We start from the raw sequence: 12,323 nt of genomic DNA on the forward strand, positions 1-12,323 counted from the left end.
GATGCGGTCCACTTCCTCCTTGTCGATGGTGTAGCTGAGCGGCTGGCCTCCCGGTCCGGCTCCGGTAGACATTCTGGCCTAGGTTAATTGGTGCTTAGGGTGGCGGAGTCAAACTGTCACGACCCGGCTGCAGGGCACCAATAACCATACACAGAGGCCAGAATCTATCTAATATCTTTATTGAAGGAGTATATAAAGTTAATAAAAACAAGTGTAGAAAATAGTCCAGAATTAGACCTTTCAGGAAAGGTCAAAATTAGTCCAAAGAAACAATGTCCAATATGAAATATTAAGGTCCAAAGTTGTAATCCAATAACCGAAACACTCACTTTGCCAGGCAAAGTGAGGGGAGATGACAAGGTCCTTTAGTCCAAGAACTTAACGAGGCTAGGAAGTAACTTGACTCTCGGAAAAAACAAGGCTTGAATACAAGACAGCAAGGAACGAGGAACAAGAACAAGATCCGTGGTATTTACTTGGCAAAATCCGGGAAACAAGGCAAGGCTGGGTCTTGGAAAGCAAGGCAAAATCCGTGGAAGAACAAGGCTGGAAAACGAAGGCTTGAATCAGGAAACAAGGCTTGGAAGCGGAGTAGCTGTCCACACACACTACTCCAGTTGCTGACGAATTGACTCCGCAAGAACCCTCCGGGAGCAAGGAACCTAAATAGGCCTTGTTTTCCCCACCAGAGAACACTTCTCTGGGGAACCAGAACCGAAAGTCAATCTCTGTGTCCAGATGTATGACTCCCTAAAATTTCTCATGGGAACAGGCTTAATCATCTGAATGCTTTGCTGCTATTCTCAAACTCCTGCGATTAGCCTGTTGCACTCCCTTCTGCTGGAGAATGTAATTACGGCGCGAAAAAGGGGGAGAACTTGACCCCGGGCTTGTTTGGGAGATTTCTGGAAAACAAACCTCCTGCAGGTGCAAAGGCTCAATTTCTGGCTGAAATGGTTCCCTTTCTGGCTGAAATGGAGGAAAACCCAAGTTCTCCTCTTCGTCAGTCACAACAGCACTAGGAATGGGACTACAATGCCCATGAGTCATCACAGATAATAATATCTAAGAAAGTAGAGCTCATGCGATCTATCCAGTGCAATTTTCTGAGTCAGTGCCACCAATAACTCCAGGAATAAGCCTAAAAACCAAGACACCAAGAAAAAGTGTTGGTCTTTTTGTTGGGCTGTGTATTTATTTCTTACATTTATGCGTAAAACAAAATACTCTAGGTGTCTGTCATCAGTAAAAATAATGTTAAGAACAGAAGTATAACTGAAACATAAAAACCATTTTTAAATATCAATAAAAAGAAATAACAGCAGCCAACTAGTTAATCCCTTTCACAAGAATTTAGCTTACATGTCTTATTCCTGTCTGAATAATAAGTGGAATGAGAAAACCATGAAAGTCATGTCCTGCATTCCCACCAGAAATGCCTGCATGTTGGTAAAAACAACAAAAGGCCCTCCACATCAATATCATAACCTAGGCAGGTTTCCTTAGGGTCTGTGGTTGTTTAGATAGCTTGGTCCCAAGACAGACAGGACTTTATAGGTCAAAACCTGCATTTTGAATGGGTTTGTGGGAAATACCAGCAACCAATAGAGCTTCTATAACAAAGGAGTCACACAATGTCTTGTAACTGTCCCCAGTTGAAATTCTGGACCAATAATGTGTATAAACATTTTTCAAAAGCAGTCTGTGTAGTGAATACATTTGTGCAGCTAAAGCATATGCACCAAATGTACCCTTCACTTGATCTATTCAATCTATGGCAATACATATTTATCTTTATTCAAACTGTTCTATTGGCTATGGCAATGTGTATTACCATAGCAAGTTGAACAGCTCGAGTAAAGATTACATTTGTTGCACAAATTTTAACAGCACAAATATGTGTGTTACTGCTACCCATGAAATCAGGGTATCATTAGGGTGTCGTTACCTATGCTTATTCTTGAATTTGTATTAACATGAGTATGAAAAAGAAAATTTTCTGGAGCCTCTGTCAAACTAGTGTTCTCCAGATGCTGTGCACTGCAACCACAACACCCATGACCACTGCCCATTCGGACAGGAAATAATGGGAATTGTCATCCGTACTCTTTAAGGAGAACCATGCTGAAAAAAGTTGCATCAAGGAAAAATCTGCCAGTTTAATAAAAAGCTTAAAATCCACTAAACAGATATGTTATATATGAATGTTTATATCATATTTGTGAAAACAATACTTTTCAGTCACTGCTTTCACAACTGAACAAGAACTCTCACATACAAATGTACATACATGAATTGGAATGGTTGAAAATGGTTTATATTTATTAATTAATTTGGTTTTAAACATAATTAAACTCTCATCTACTTGACAAATGAAAAAAGAAGATAATTGCAATATTTCCAAATGCTTACAGGTTGGGACCTACAGTACATAAAAGCAAAAGAATGCCAAGAAAAGACAAGAACCCTTTCCACACCTCTGGGCTACTTCTGTGCTTTGTAAAGGAAGCTGCACATATGGTAGACAACCCATGCTGGTCCCACATCAGTCTCTGTCAACTACCTAAACCAATGTAGACCAAATGACTCTGCTGCATCTGGAGATGGGAAGCACGGGAAGAGCATGTCTCATTATTTTTTAAAAACACGAGGTATTTTCTCACTCTCTCATCCCCCCCCATTCCATTTCTGTAATCATATTCTACTCCCTAGATTCATATTTTGAAATTTCATCCAGCATACACATTTCTCCACATACAATGGTGACAGGATCATGGCACCAATTTCTGTCAGCTGAAGAACATGAACCAAGGCATGGAAAGCATGCAAGGAAAGATAGTGGGAAGAGGACAAGTCATAGGCTCAGGGGACTAATTATGTTCAGTTCCATGGTGTAACAACTGACTGGCAAGGAATGTTGGGGGAAAAGATCCAAAACTTGCAGGAAACTTATGAAGCACACGTGTATTAAGTGTTTGCCATCTTAACGATCAAGTAACACAAAGAGACACATGGTCTTTTACATGTGTCTGAAATTCCACTTGCAGGAACTTGTTTTTAACCAACAATGTAGAATATAAATAAAATAACTATTTATAATTACATGGACAATATTCAAAAAATAAGAAAATTCAACGTGACTTTATCTTTAAGCTATTCTTTCAATAGGAAACTCTCAGTAACATGCCACATCCCATTTCCTTACAATTTGCAATAATGTGGTTTTTCAGTATAATCTGCTGAATCCATCTTATTTTAAAAACTGAGTTGCCCTGATGTTCTCCATTTCAGAGAAGAGGGGAAATAAGGACAGATGCAAACAGAACTAAAACACTGTGGCATAACATCATGTTGGCCTTGTATTCAGGTCAGATTATATGCCCAACACCTCAATTTCAGTCCAAGTGGAAAAAGAAACTACAGGGTGCAACATTTATCCAGCTGTGTGAACTTTGGAGCCGAGATGTGCTCTGCCAGCAAAGCAGGATCCACATAACACTGAATTACTGTCCTCCACCACCAGCTGGATCACCTTTTTGCAAGTTTACTCCTGGAATGTTTATGCCTTTGTAATGTCGGCTGTCTCTTTCAACACCTGATTTTGTCAGCAACAGAGCCTGCAGTATTAAAGACATTCAGCAAAAACCAATGGCAGCCTTCTTCAAGAAAACATTCCTGATACCAGTATTAGTAACTGCTGAAATAGTATCACAAATGTGTTGTGTTTTCCTAAACTAAAATTGCAAATTAATCTTAAAAGGAGTCATTTAGTGGATCTTTCCAGCTGCCATATTTGAAACCCAAATATATGTAAATATGAAATTGGAATGTGTAATAATTTATGGGGAAAGTTTGTACACAAAATACTTTAAAAACAAAGATTTAGTCAGTTGCTTAAAAAATGGCTAGCATATTGTGGGTATGTGAATACAGGAAGAACAACTGTCATGTAAAATCTCTCATATGTTCCTAAGAAAAAAATGTGCAGGTCAAAAACAATGTAGCACCTCATGACAGACTTCATTTGGATTTGGATGTTTAACAAACATCTTTTACTTCTTTAGTACAAAAGTGAAGGAGTCCTAGAAAACTCTGGTAGCAAACTGTTATATGGAAGAATTCTTGTTCATTTTTAATTTCTAGTGACTACAGATTGGGAGACTCCTGGCTAACTTATGAGGGATGGGGAAATAACAAAACCCCTACCATATGTGGAAACTGCTGCTAGACATAAAATAAACAACACCTTTTTTGTCACATGTAATGATAACATACACCATCATGTTTTCACCCTCTCTAGGACACTAGAGACTGTAAAATACTTGGAAAAAGGAACCATTTCAGAATGTAAAATGTTTCCTACCTGTAAACTGTTCATCTAATCCCACGACTATATTTGATAATACGATAATACTTCACTAGATAGAAGAATAACACCTCAGCCCAATCCTGTTTGAAGAGAGGAAATGAAAACATTACATCTGGTAAGAATATATTGCTGTAACGAAGCGTGTTAACATAACATTCTGCAGCAATTGAATGTGCACTTGATAAATGCATCAACCTAGAATTTGATCCTGACTGTGTTAGTACACAGATTTCCCCGAAAAGGAAAAAATGGTGTTCTGCTTATCTGAAATTTAAACAAGCATTGTATTTTGTTGTTGGGTTTGTTGCTTTGATGTGAGTAACTCATTGCAAGGTCAAAACATTTCATTCTAAAACACTATACTGAGAGAGCAGTTGTAACACCCCAGACACTCATTTATTTGCAAACCACAAAAGATGTAGAAAATTATAATTAGCATGCAGAAACCATCTGACTGTTAGAAATAAAAGAAAATATATATTTATACTCAGATTTAAAAACAAAACAAAGTTAGTATAGCCAGATTAACAATTTTGCTCTAAAGCATATATTGTCCACAATTCTTTGCACTGAAGATAGTAAAAAAGAAACAGTACCAATTTTCCCAAGAAGGCTTCCCAATTATGGTAACATTTTAGAGCAGAGATTACTTACTCGTGTTACAATGTGAACCATACAGCTTTCCTCAATCTTCCCTCTTCCCCCCCCCTCCTTCTGTGTACCCATTGTATCTGCTTTTCTTTTCTGCTTTGACAGAATGATGGCTCATATTTAATGTTGCCTCCCATATTATCATATGGTCATCAATGTGTTCTTGGAATAGAGTAACAAGACCAAATAATACTGAGCTTTCATTTTCCAGGAGGGAGATACAGAAGGACAATCCATATTTCATCATATTCTGGTTTTCTTTTCAGTTAATGAGAAACATCTTGTGGACTTGTACATTAACTATGTTGGATATCCAGCTTTGTCTGCAACCCTGTTCTGCAACACATCACTCATGAAACATAACAAGCAAACTGTAGTGCCTAGTATGAATGGAGGGCTCGCTCTCATAACAACATAGTGGAACACCTGCTTTTATAGCCGCCATTCTAGTGTAAAACAAATTCTTGTTGCACAAAACATCCAACCATCAGAACATTCTTAGTGTTTCTCATTCAACCTGGTTATCAAAATGGTGTCAAGGAGTAACAAGTGCAAAGGGAATCCAGAGAGATGGCAAGTTAATATTTTATCTCCTGGATAATACCTTGCTTTTGTTGGGTGTACACCTACCCACTCACACACGCACAAGATTTTCTTAGATTTCAGAACAAAATATCTTTTCCAATGGTCTTATCCAAGTTCCAAGTAATCTGTAACACATGTAGGATTGTTTTTCATTCTGTCACTGTGATAGAGTTATTTCTTATGGATACCTACAGCTGTCTCTTTCATTCTTTGCAGAGGGCACAGAAGCACCCCTTTTACCAACCACTGTGTTCCAAGAATTTGGCTGCATACAAACTCAAGCATGCATACAAACATTTTTGGAAACATTATGAATAATAGGCATGTTAGTAGGAAACATTTTTCAGCCTCAGGGATGTATTTGTGTGTAATCCCCCAAAAGGTCATTTGCCAGAACAACCATACTCTCTATAGTGACTTCATATATCCCCCCTTTTCTCTATATATAGTTTTCTTTTTGCTTCTTTCCCCTTATCTCTGTTCTCTCTTCATATTCTATCTATCTTCCCTTATCTCTCACCACTTCCTTTTCTCTCACTTTTTGAGTCTCCCCTCCTATTTCTATACAGATGCCATAAACACATACACAGCCTCTTATCTCCTATCCCCACCTCAACTCAGTTGTCCAAGATGTTCAAAGAGAAGCACATAATTAATTTGGGCCTCTTCCTCCATGGACAGAAAACAGCTGAAATGGGGAATATGGGGATACAGCCAGGAGAGAATATGCTCAGACAAGCAAGATTCAGACAAGTTGCAAGTTTCCACACCCCTGCAATATTATTTCTCAACAGAACTTAGATTAACTTTTAAGTCTTTCTGTTTATTACTAAACTGCATTATTGGGAAAGGGTGACAATAATGTAAATTAACTTCTTTAAGCTGCTTATGATTTTTTCTTTTTTAAAAATGGAATAATATCAAAGATAAAGATCTTTTATATTAGGTCAGACTTTGTTCAGCAGTTGCTGTCATGCCTACTTTGAACAGTGGTAGAGTCATAGGGTGAAGTCTTTTCAATCTTCAATCTGATCCTTTTAAATCTGAGAGAAAAGATGGGATGTTGTTGGACTAGCTATTCTGACTAAGGTTGATAGAAGCTATAGTCATGTCAAAGCCCTGTTCACTTTTGAGGAAAGCAAGTGGAAAGATCTACTTAGAAGCTCCTGTTTTCCCTGCTGGACATCGCTTCAGGTCCCCTAGATCCTCTTATCCCATGTAGGGCACAGCTGGGTGGAGCTGTTGATGCAACATGTATCACGTTCAAAGAATTGCTGCTAGTAATCATCATCGGCAATCACTCATGTCCAAATATGATTGTCTTCCAAGTGTAATGTTTTAGTGGTGGATCATAGGTGACTGTAGAAACCTATTCCTGATCCACATGTTCTTCCACAGTAAGGACATCGATTTCCAGGTGGAAGGCAGTCCTGGTCAGGGTTGGCTTGACGTGCCTTCCTCTTGACACGTTTCTCACTTTTGCTCTCCATTCGTGCCTCTTCGAATTCCACAGCACTGCTGGTGACAGCTGGCCCCCAGTTAGAATGCTTAAGGGTCAGAGCTCCCCAGTTTTCTGTGTCTATGGCACAGCTTTTCAGGTTGGTTTAAAGCCCATCTTTAAATCTCTTCTCCTGTCCACCAACATTCAATTTTCCATTCGTGAGTTGAGAGTATAGTAACTGCTTTGAGCGATGGTGATTAGGCATTCAGACAACGTGGCCAGTACAGGAAGTTGATGGTGAAGGATCACTGCTTTATTGTTAGTGGTCTTTGCTTCTTCCAGCATGCTGGCCTTTGTCTGCCTGTCTTCCCAAGATATTTTCAGTATGTCTCAGAGGCAATGCTAATGGAATTGTTCCAGGAGTTGAGTGTGATGTTTGTAGATGGTCCACGTTTCATAGGCATATAAAAGGGTTGGGAAGACAATAGCTTTATAAACAAGCATCATGGTCTCCCTATGAATGTTTGGAGCCTCTAGTAATATCACCTTTTAACCTGTTATAGAAAAGGTCAACCTTAGGTCTCAGTTTTGGGATCTGAAATTTCAGGGACTGGCATAATTTTGATCTGGCATCTTCATTGTACCTCTAAATTGCACTGATGAAATAAAGCAGCTTGAAAGCAAAATTATCTGAAGGTACACCTATACTGTAGAATTAATGCAATTTGACACCACTTTGACTGTCATGGGCTCAATGCTACAGTAGCCATCATTTTTGTCCTTCCTGGTGTTTCACATTTAAAAGATGAACTGAATGTGGTATCACTTCTAAATGTTGCTCATTTACATGAGGTGATGAAGGTCAATTTTCCTACAAGCATTAAAATGCAAAAGCTAGGTTTATTCATAAGCTATAGGATGGAATTCTACTGAAAACAGCAAAGGATGAAAACCTTTGCAAGTATCACTCATCAGGCAGTCTACAAGGCTCAAAAAGGAGAGAGAAAAAGGAGTGGCATCATTAGCCCTTCTAAGAAGCCAAATCCATCAGACTTTGCTTCTCACTAATGTTTATTATCACAACTGTTGTGTCCTCAATTGTCAGCTCCATCACCTCTGCATTTCCCACTAGGATGAGAAAATTCATAACATTAAAAAATTACACTTGCATTTTCTTGTTTTCCTTTTCCTTTGCCATCCTCTTTTCCTTTTATGTCTTGCTTGTTTAATTGTATGCTTGAAGGCAGTAATTGCCTTTTTTTTACTAATACATTCTGAAAGCTTTTCCAGCTGTGGAACATAAATACATACTGTAAATGAATGTCTTCCATAGCAAAAGGATTTGGGGAATCATTTCAACATTTAATGATACCTTATAATAAAATGTGAAATTAAACTAGAGAAAATAGAAGATTAATCCATCTTTTTTCCTACAATAAAAAGTCCACATAGCAGCACAGTCATCCTACTAGCATAGTGACATCCTGGCTGAATGTTGATGTTTCAAAGAGGCAGAAAGATTTAAAACAAACTGCTCAGCTCTGCCACATAGAAACAAAGCTCTCTCAAATATTATTAATGAACCACCAGTAAGTAAGGAAAATCTTGTATTTTAGTGCTAAAAGAACCTTCCCAAAAATACTGCAGACAGAAAAAAAAACCATGCACCTGAAAGATCTCAAATAAGCAGGTAAAATGTTAAGCTGAAATTGAGCCCTTTTTGTTTTGTTTTGTTTTGTTTTCACAGCCTTTACCACATATGCTTCACAGAAGGATAACAATTCAGACATTTCTGAACAAATGCCATTCCACAAGTGTGAAACCAGCAGCAGGCAATGCTAGTTTTTCTAAAAAGTTTGGCCTTCAACAGAGTGGCTGAGCTTGATTTTGTGACTTGCAGTTTTTTGTCATAATCCACATCATATCCCCTATAGCAGTGGTTCCCAAATTTATTTGGCCTACTGCCCCCTTTCCAGAAAAAAAATTACTCAGAGCCCCCTGGAATTCTTTTTAATTATAATAGCAATTAAACAGAAAGATATATATATTAATGCATATGGCAAATGCACCTGTGGCCATCACCGCCCCCCTGGATCGCTGCAGTGCCCACCAGGGGGCGGTAGCGCCCACTTTGGGAATCATTGCCCTATAGCATAAACAACCTGAGCAGAATAATATAGCTCTTTCTTTAAAAGTGTAGTCTTTTTATGTAGGTGTAGGGTTAGATTAGATCTCTCATCTTTACCACATATTGTCTGGCTATATTTAATGTGATGTAGTCCATATGTTCGGAGATCTGCTTTAAGTAGTGCTTAAGTAGTGCTTACTACTTCTCAAGAAATCTCTTCAAGTATCTATTACAGATATTCAAAGAATTCCAGTTTTGTGGATTATTTTAAAATGAATTGATCTGTACCTACTCAATTTATATGTAGGTCAGAATTTAAATGCCCATCACATTTTGCCCTTCTCCAAATATTGCAATGCCATTTAAATATTTCAAAATACACTCGGACACTCGGAAAAAAGCATGTGAAAACATACATCTAAATAAATATTGGTCTGCATCCAGACTTTGCTGCTTCCGGGACATGATTCATGCTGATTTAATTCCTCCTGCCATCTCCTACCATCTTCAAAATGCCACTTCAGAGCATTGGCAGATTCTCAAGATCAAAAAAGGTTCCAGGTATGTAGTAGGAGTGGTACATGGTGGAAAAACTGCCTCTTAGTTCCTTTGCTTTTGCCAATGGTTAAAAAAAAGCTTTTAGGGGAGAGAAGAAAGCTTTCTATTTGTGAAATTTTAAATGAAAATTAAAACACAAATCTAATTTTAATATGATAAAGAAGGAAGCTCAGATTCAGTTTCATCTCTTTTCTAAAAGTAAGTCAAGGGGCACAAAATGCATAGGAGCTGGATGATTCATCTGCCCTGCCTCACAGCCACAGGATTACACTGGAACATGTGCATTATCCTACCACAGTGCACAGTGTCTTTGAATAGATGGATAGATAGATAGATAGATAGATAGATAGAGTGCAGGCACGGGCAAACTTCGGCCCTCTGGGTGTTTTGAACATCAACTCTCACAATTCCTTGCTGTTAGAAATTTTAGAAGTTGAAGTCCAAAACACCTAGAGGACCAAAGTTTGCCCGTGCCTGATATAGTGTGTCAGTGTGTCAACCTTGTAAGCAGTCCCTGCCCAAAGTGGCCTCCTTTGGATGGGGATTTGCTTGTGAAGGATTTCTCTTAGATACCTGAAGCTAATTAAGCAATTTCCCCTCATGTAATATCACATGATATTTTTAACATTTTTAGTGTCTTATTATTCTATGACACTATTAGGAATATAAACAGTGCAGAATACATCTGGCACATTGAACAGCCATCAGCAATGGTCGTTAATAGCTATTTTTGTCTTTAAGATGACAGTTGGGAACTTCTGTTTTATTGCTGAGTTCTGGCTACCTATGTGGCAGAAATGGGGCTCACTCACTCACTCCCTACCCCTGGATAGCTCAGAGATGTTGTACCAAACTACTGAATAAAGCATTAAATCAAGGATAAATCAGAACCATGGGTGCTAAAATGAGAATGTGTCAATTCATGTCTAAAGCAGTTTTGATGATATATTAAGCATTATTATTCTATCAAATGACAGTTGCAAAACAGCATGGAAGAGGAATGGAGAAAACCAGGTCATTCCAAGGAGGAAACCAATATGTTTCCATCACATTTGCTTAGGTACATACCATACAGCAATTCTAGCAATAACTGTGCTAACAAATGATATTTCCTTTGACACAAAATATTGCTGTTTGAGTGTTAAAACAAAACTCTTTGCAACAGAAATCCTACTTGAGGGATGATGGCTGGATTTCATGCAAGAAATTAGCAGCTATATATTTTCAACACACACAAAAATGAATTCTCTGGAAAGGTCCAAAAGGCCATTGCTTCTGACAACTGAGAAAGAGGTCATGGGAAGCTGGCTTGCATGGAACATATAAGAGCAGCTCTAGTTCCAACTAGAAAATCCCTAGTTTTTATGTAATGGATAACAGTAGTACCTATTGCCAAGAAAATGAAATGTATTATATTTTTCCCATGCAATTAAATGAACAGCATCCTAATTAGGCAATTCAGTATAACTTTCCTTGCAGTACAGGAAAACTGGGTGTATATTTTAAAACTTCTTGGAAGAGAAGGAGGAAGAAAAAGAGGAATGAGAATGTGGTAGTATGCAGCTTCCATGGGTATTGTGCCATGGGTATATTTTTTTCAAACATTTGTTTTTGTGCACAAGATAGAAGTGACAGATATCAAAATACTAGTTTTCTTTTGTAAAATGAAGCCATGTCAGGCAATATAATGATCTGTCAACCTAATTTCAATCCAGGTAAACTGGTAAAAAGCCTTGAGACTATGTTTATCAAATAAATGCACAAGAACCAGCTATTCTTCAATTAGACTCTATCAAATTATTCCAGTTGTGCAAGAGAGATTATGGTCTAGAGTAGGTAAACTGGTTTTAAAAATAAGGTAGAATGGCAGAATAAATGATCACTTGTGAATATGTTCATTTAAAACATTCAGTTCAAAACTACAAACATAATAGACATGTAAACAAACAAGCCCTTCATAATATTAATTAGGATGTAGTATCACCAAAGGTGGCCCTATGTACACAAGGTAATACTTCAGCTTAAGAAGTATGAGAATGTTGCAAGATTCCTCCTTTTTCAAGTTGGTATAGCAACAATATCTTGTATACTGGTAGTTAGTAGAGATGTACCTAATTAGTAGGGACAGGTAGATACAGAGCCTAGCTGGAAAACATCCTCTGATACACCAACCGACAGAAGGTAATGTCTCCCATTCTTGTAGCTTTAGATATTTTGCTTTTGCCACCATTAGACTACTTGTGGATTCAGGTTCAGTTCATTGACCATCAGATCACAGCCTTCAAACTCTGAAGAATGACAGAAGACACCACTCTCCACTCTAATTAATATGGAATACAAGCTACAGAAACATTCTATTGCACTAGCTGTGTTGAAATGAGGAGGATCTGTGCTGGGCAACAGCTGCCATTCACTGCCACAGGCCTTTGCGGGTAATGTATCAATGGATTACAATCCATGGGTAACACTCATCTTCTATTCTGCACACAAAACAGCAGTCAAAATCCACTTCCATGAAGCAGCCAGCAAACATAGGTTGGAAAATATAAAGTGTTGCACTGGAATGGATAAAGTTTTATTTTAGAAAATAG

The 12,323-nt window shown here is 38.0% G+C and overlaps 1 long non-coding RNA gene across 2 annotated transcripts in view; it reads right to left on the bottom strand.

Moving 5' to 3' along the window:
* The window catches only part of LOC103278564 (RNA-directed DNA polymerase from mobile element jockey), a 406,813-nt gene that overhangs the window by 319,406 nt on the left and 75,084 nt on the right, over positions 1–12,323 (bottom strand). For both annotated transcript variants that reach the window (XR_010006105.1, XR_010006102.1), the window contains exon 3: positions 4,364–4,449. This is a non-coding gene — a long non-coding RNA (RNA-directed DNA polymerase from mobile element jockey). The remainder of the gene's footprint in view (positions 1–4,363; positions 4,450–12,323) is intronic.

This window comes from Anolis carolinensis, chromosome 4 (genome assembly GCF_035594765.1).
Source record: "Anolis carolinensis isolate JA03-04 chromosome 4, rAnoCar3.1.pri, whole genome shotgun sequence".
Taxonomy (NCBI): Eukaryota; Metazoa; Chordata; class Lepidosauria; order Squamata; family Dactyloidae; genus Anolis; species Anolis carolinensis.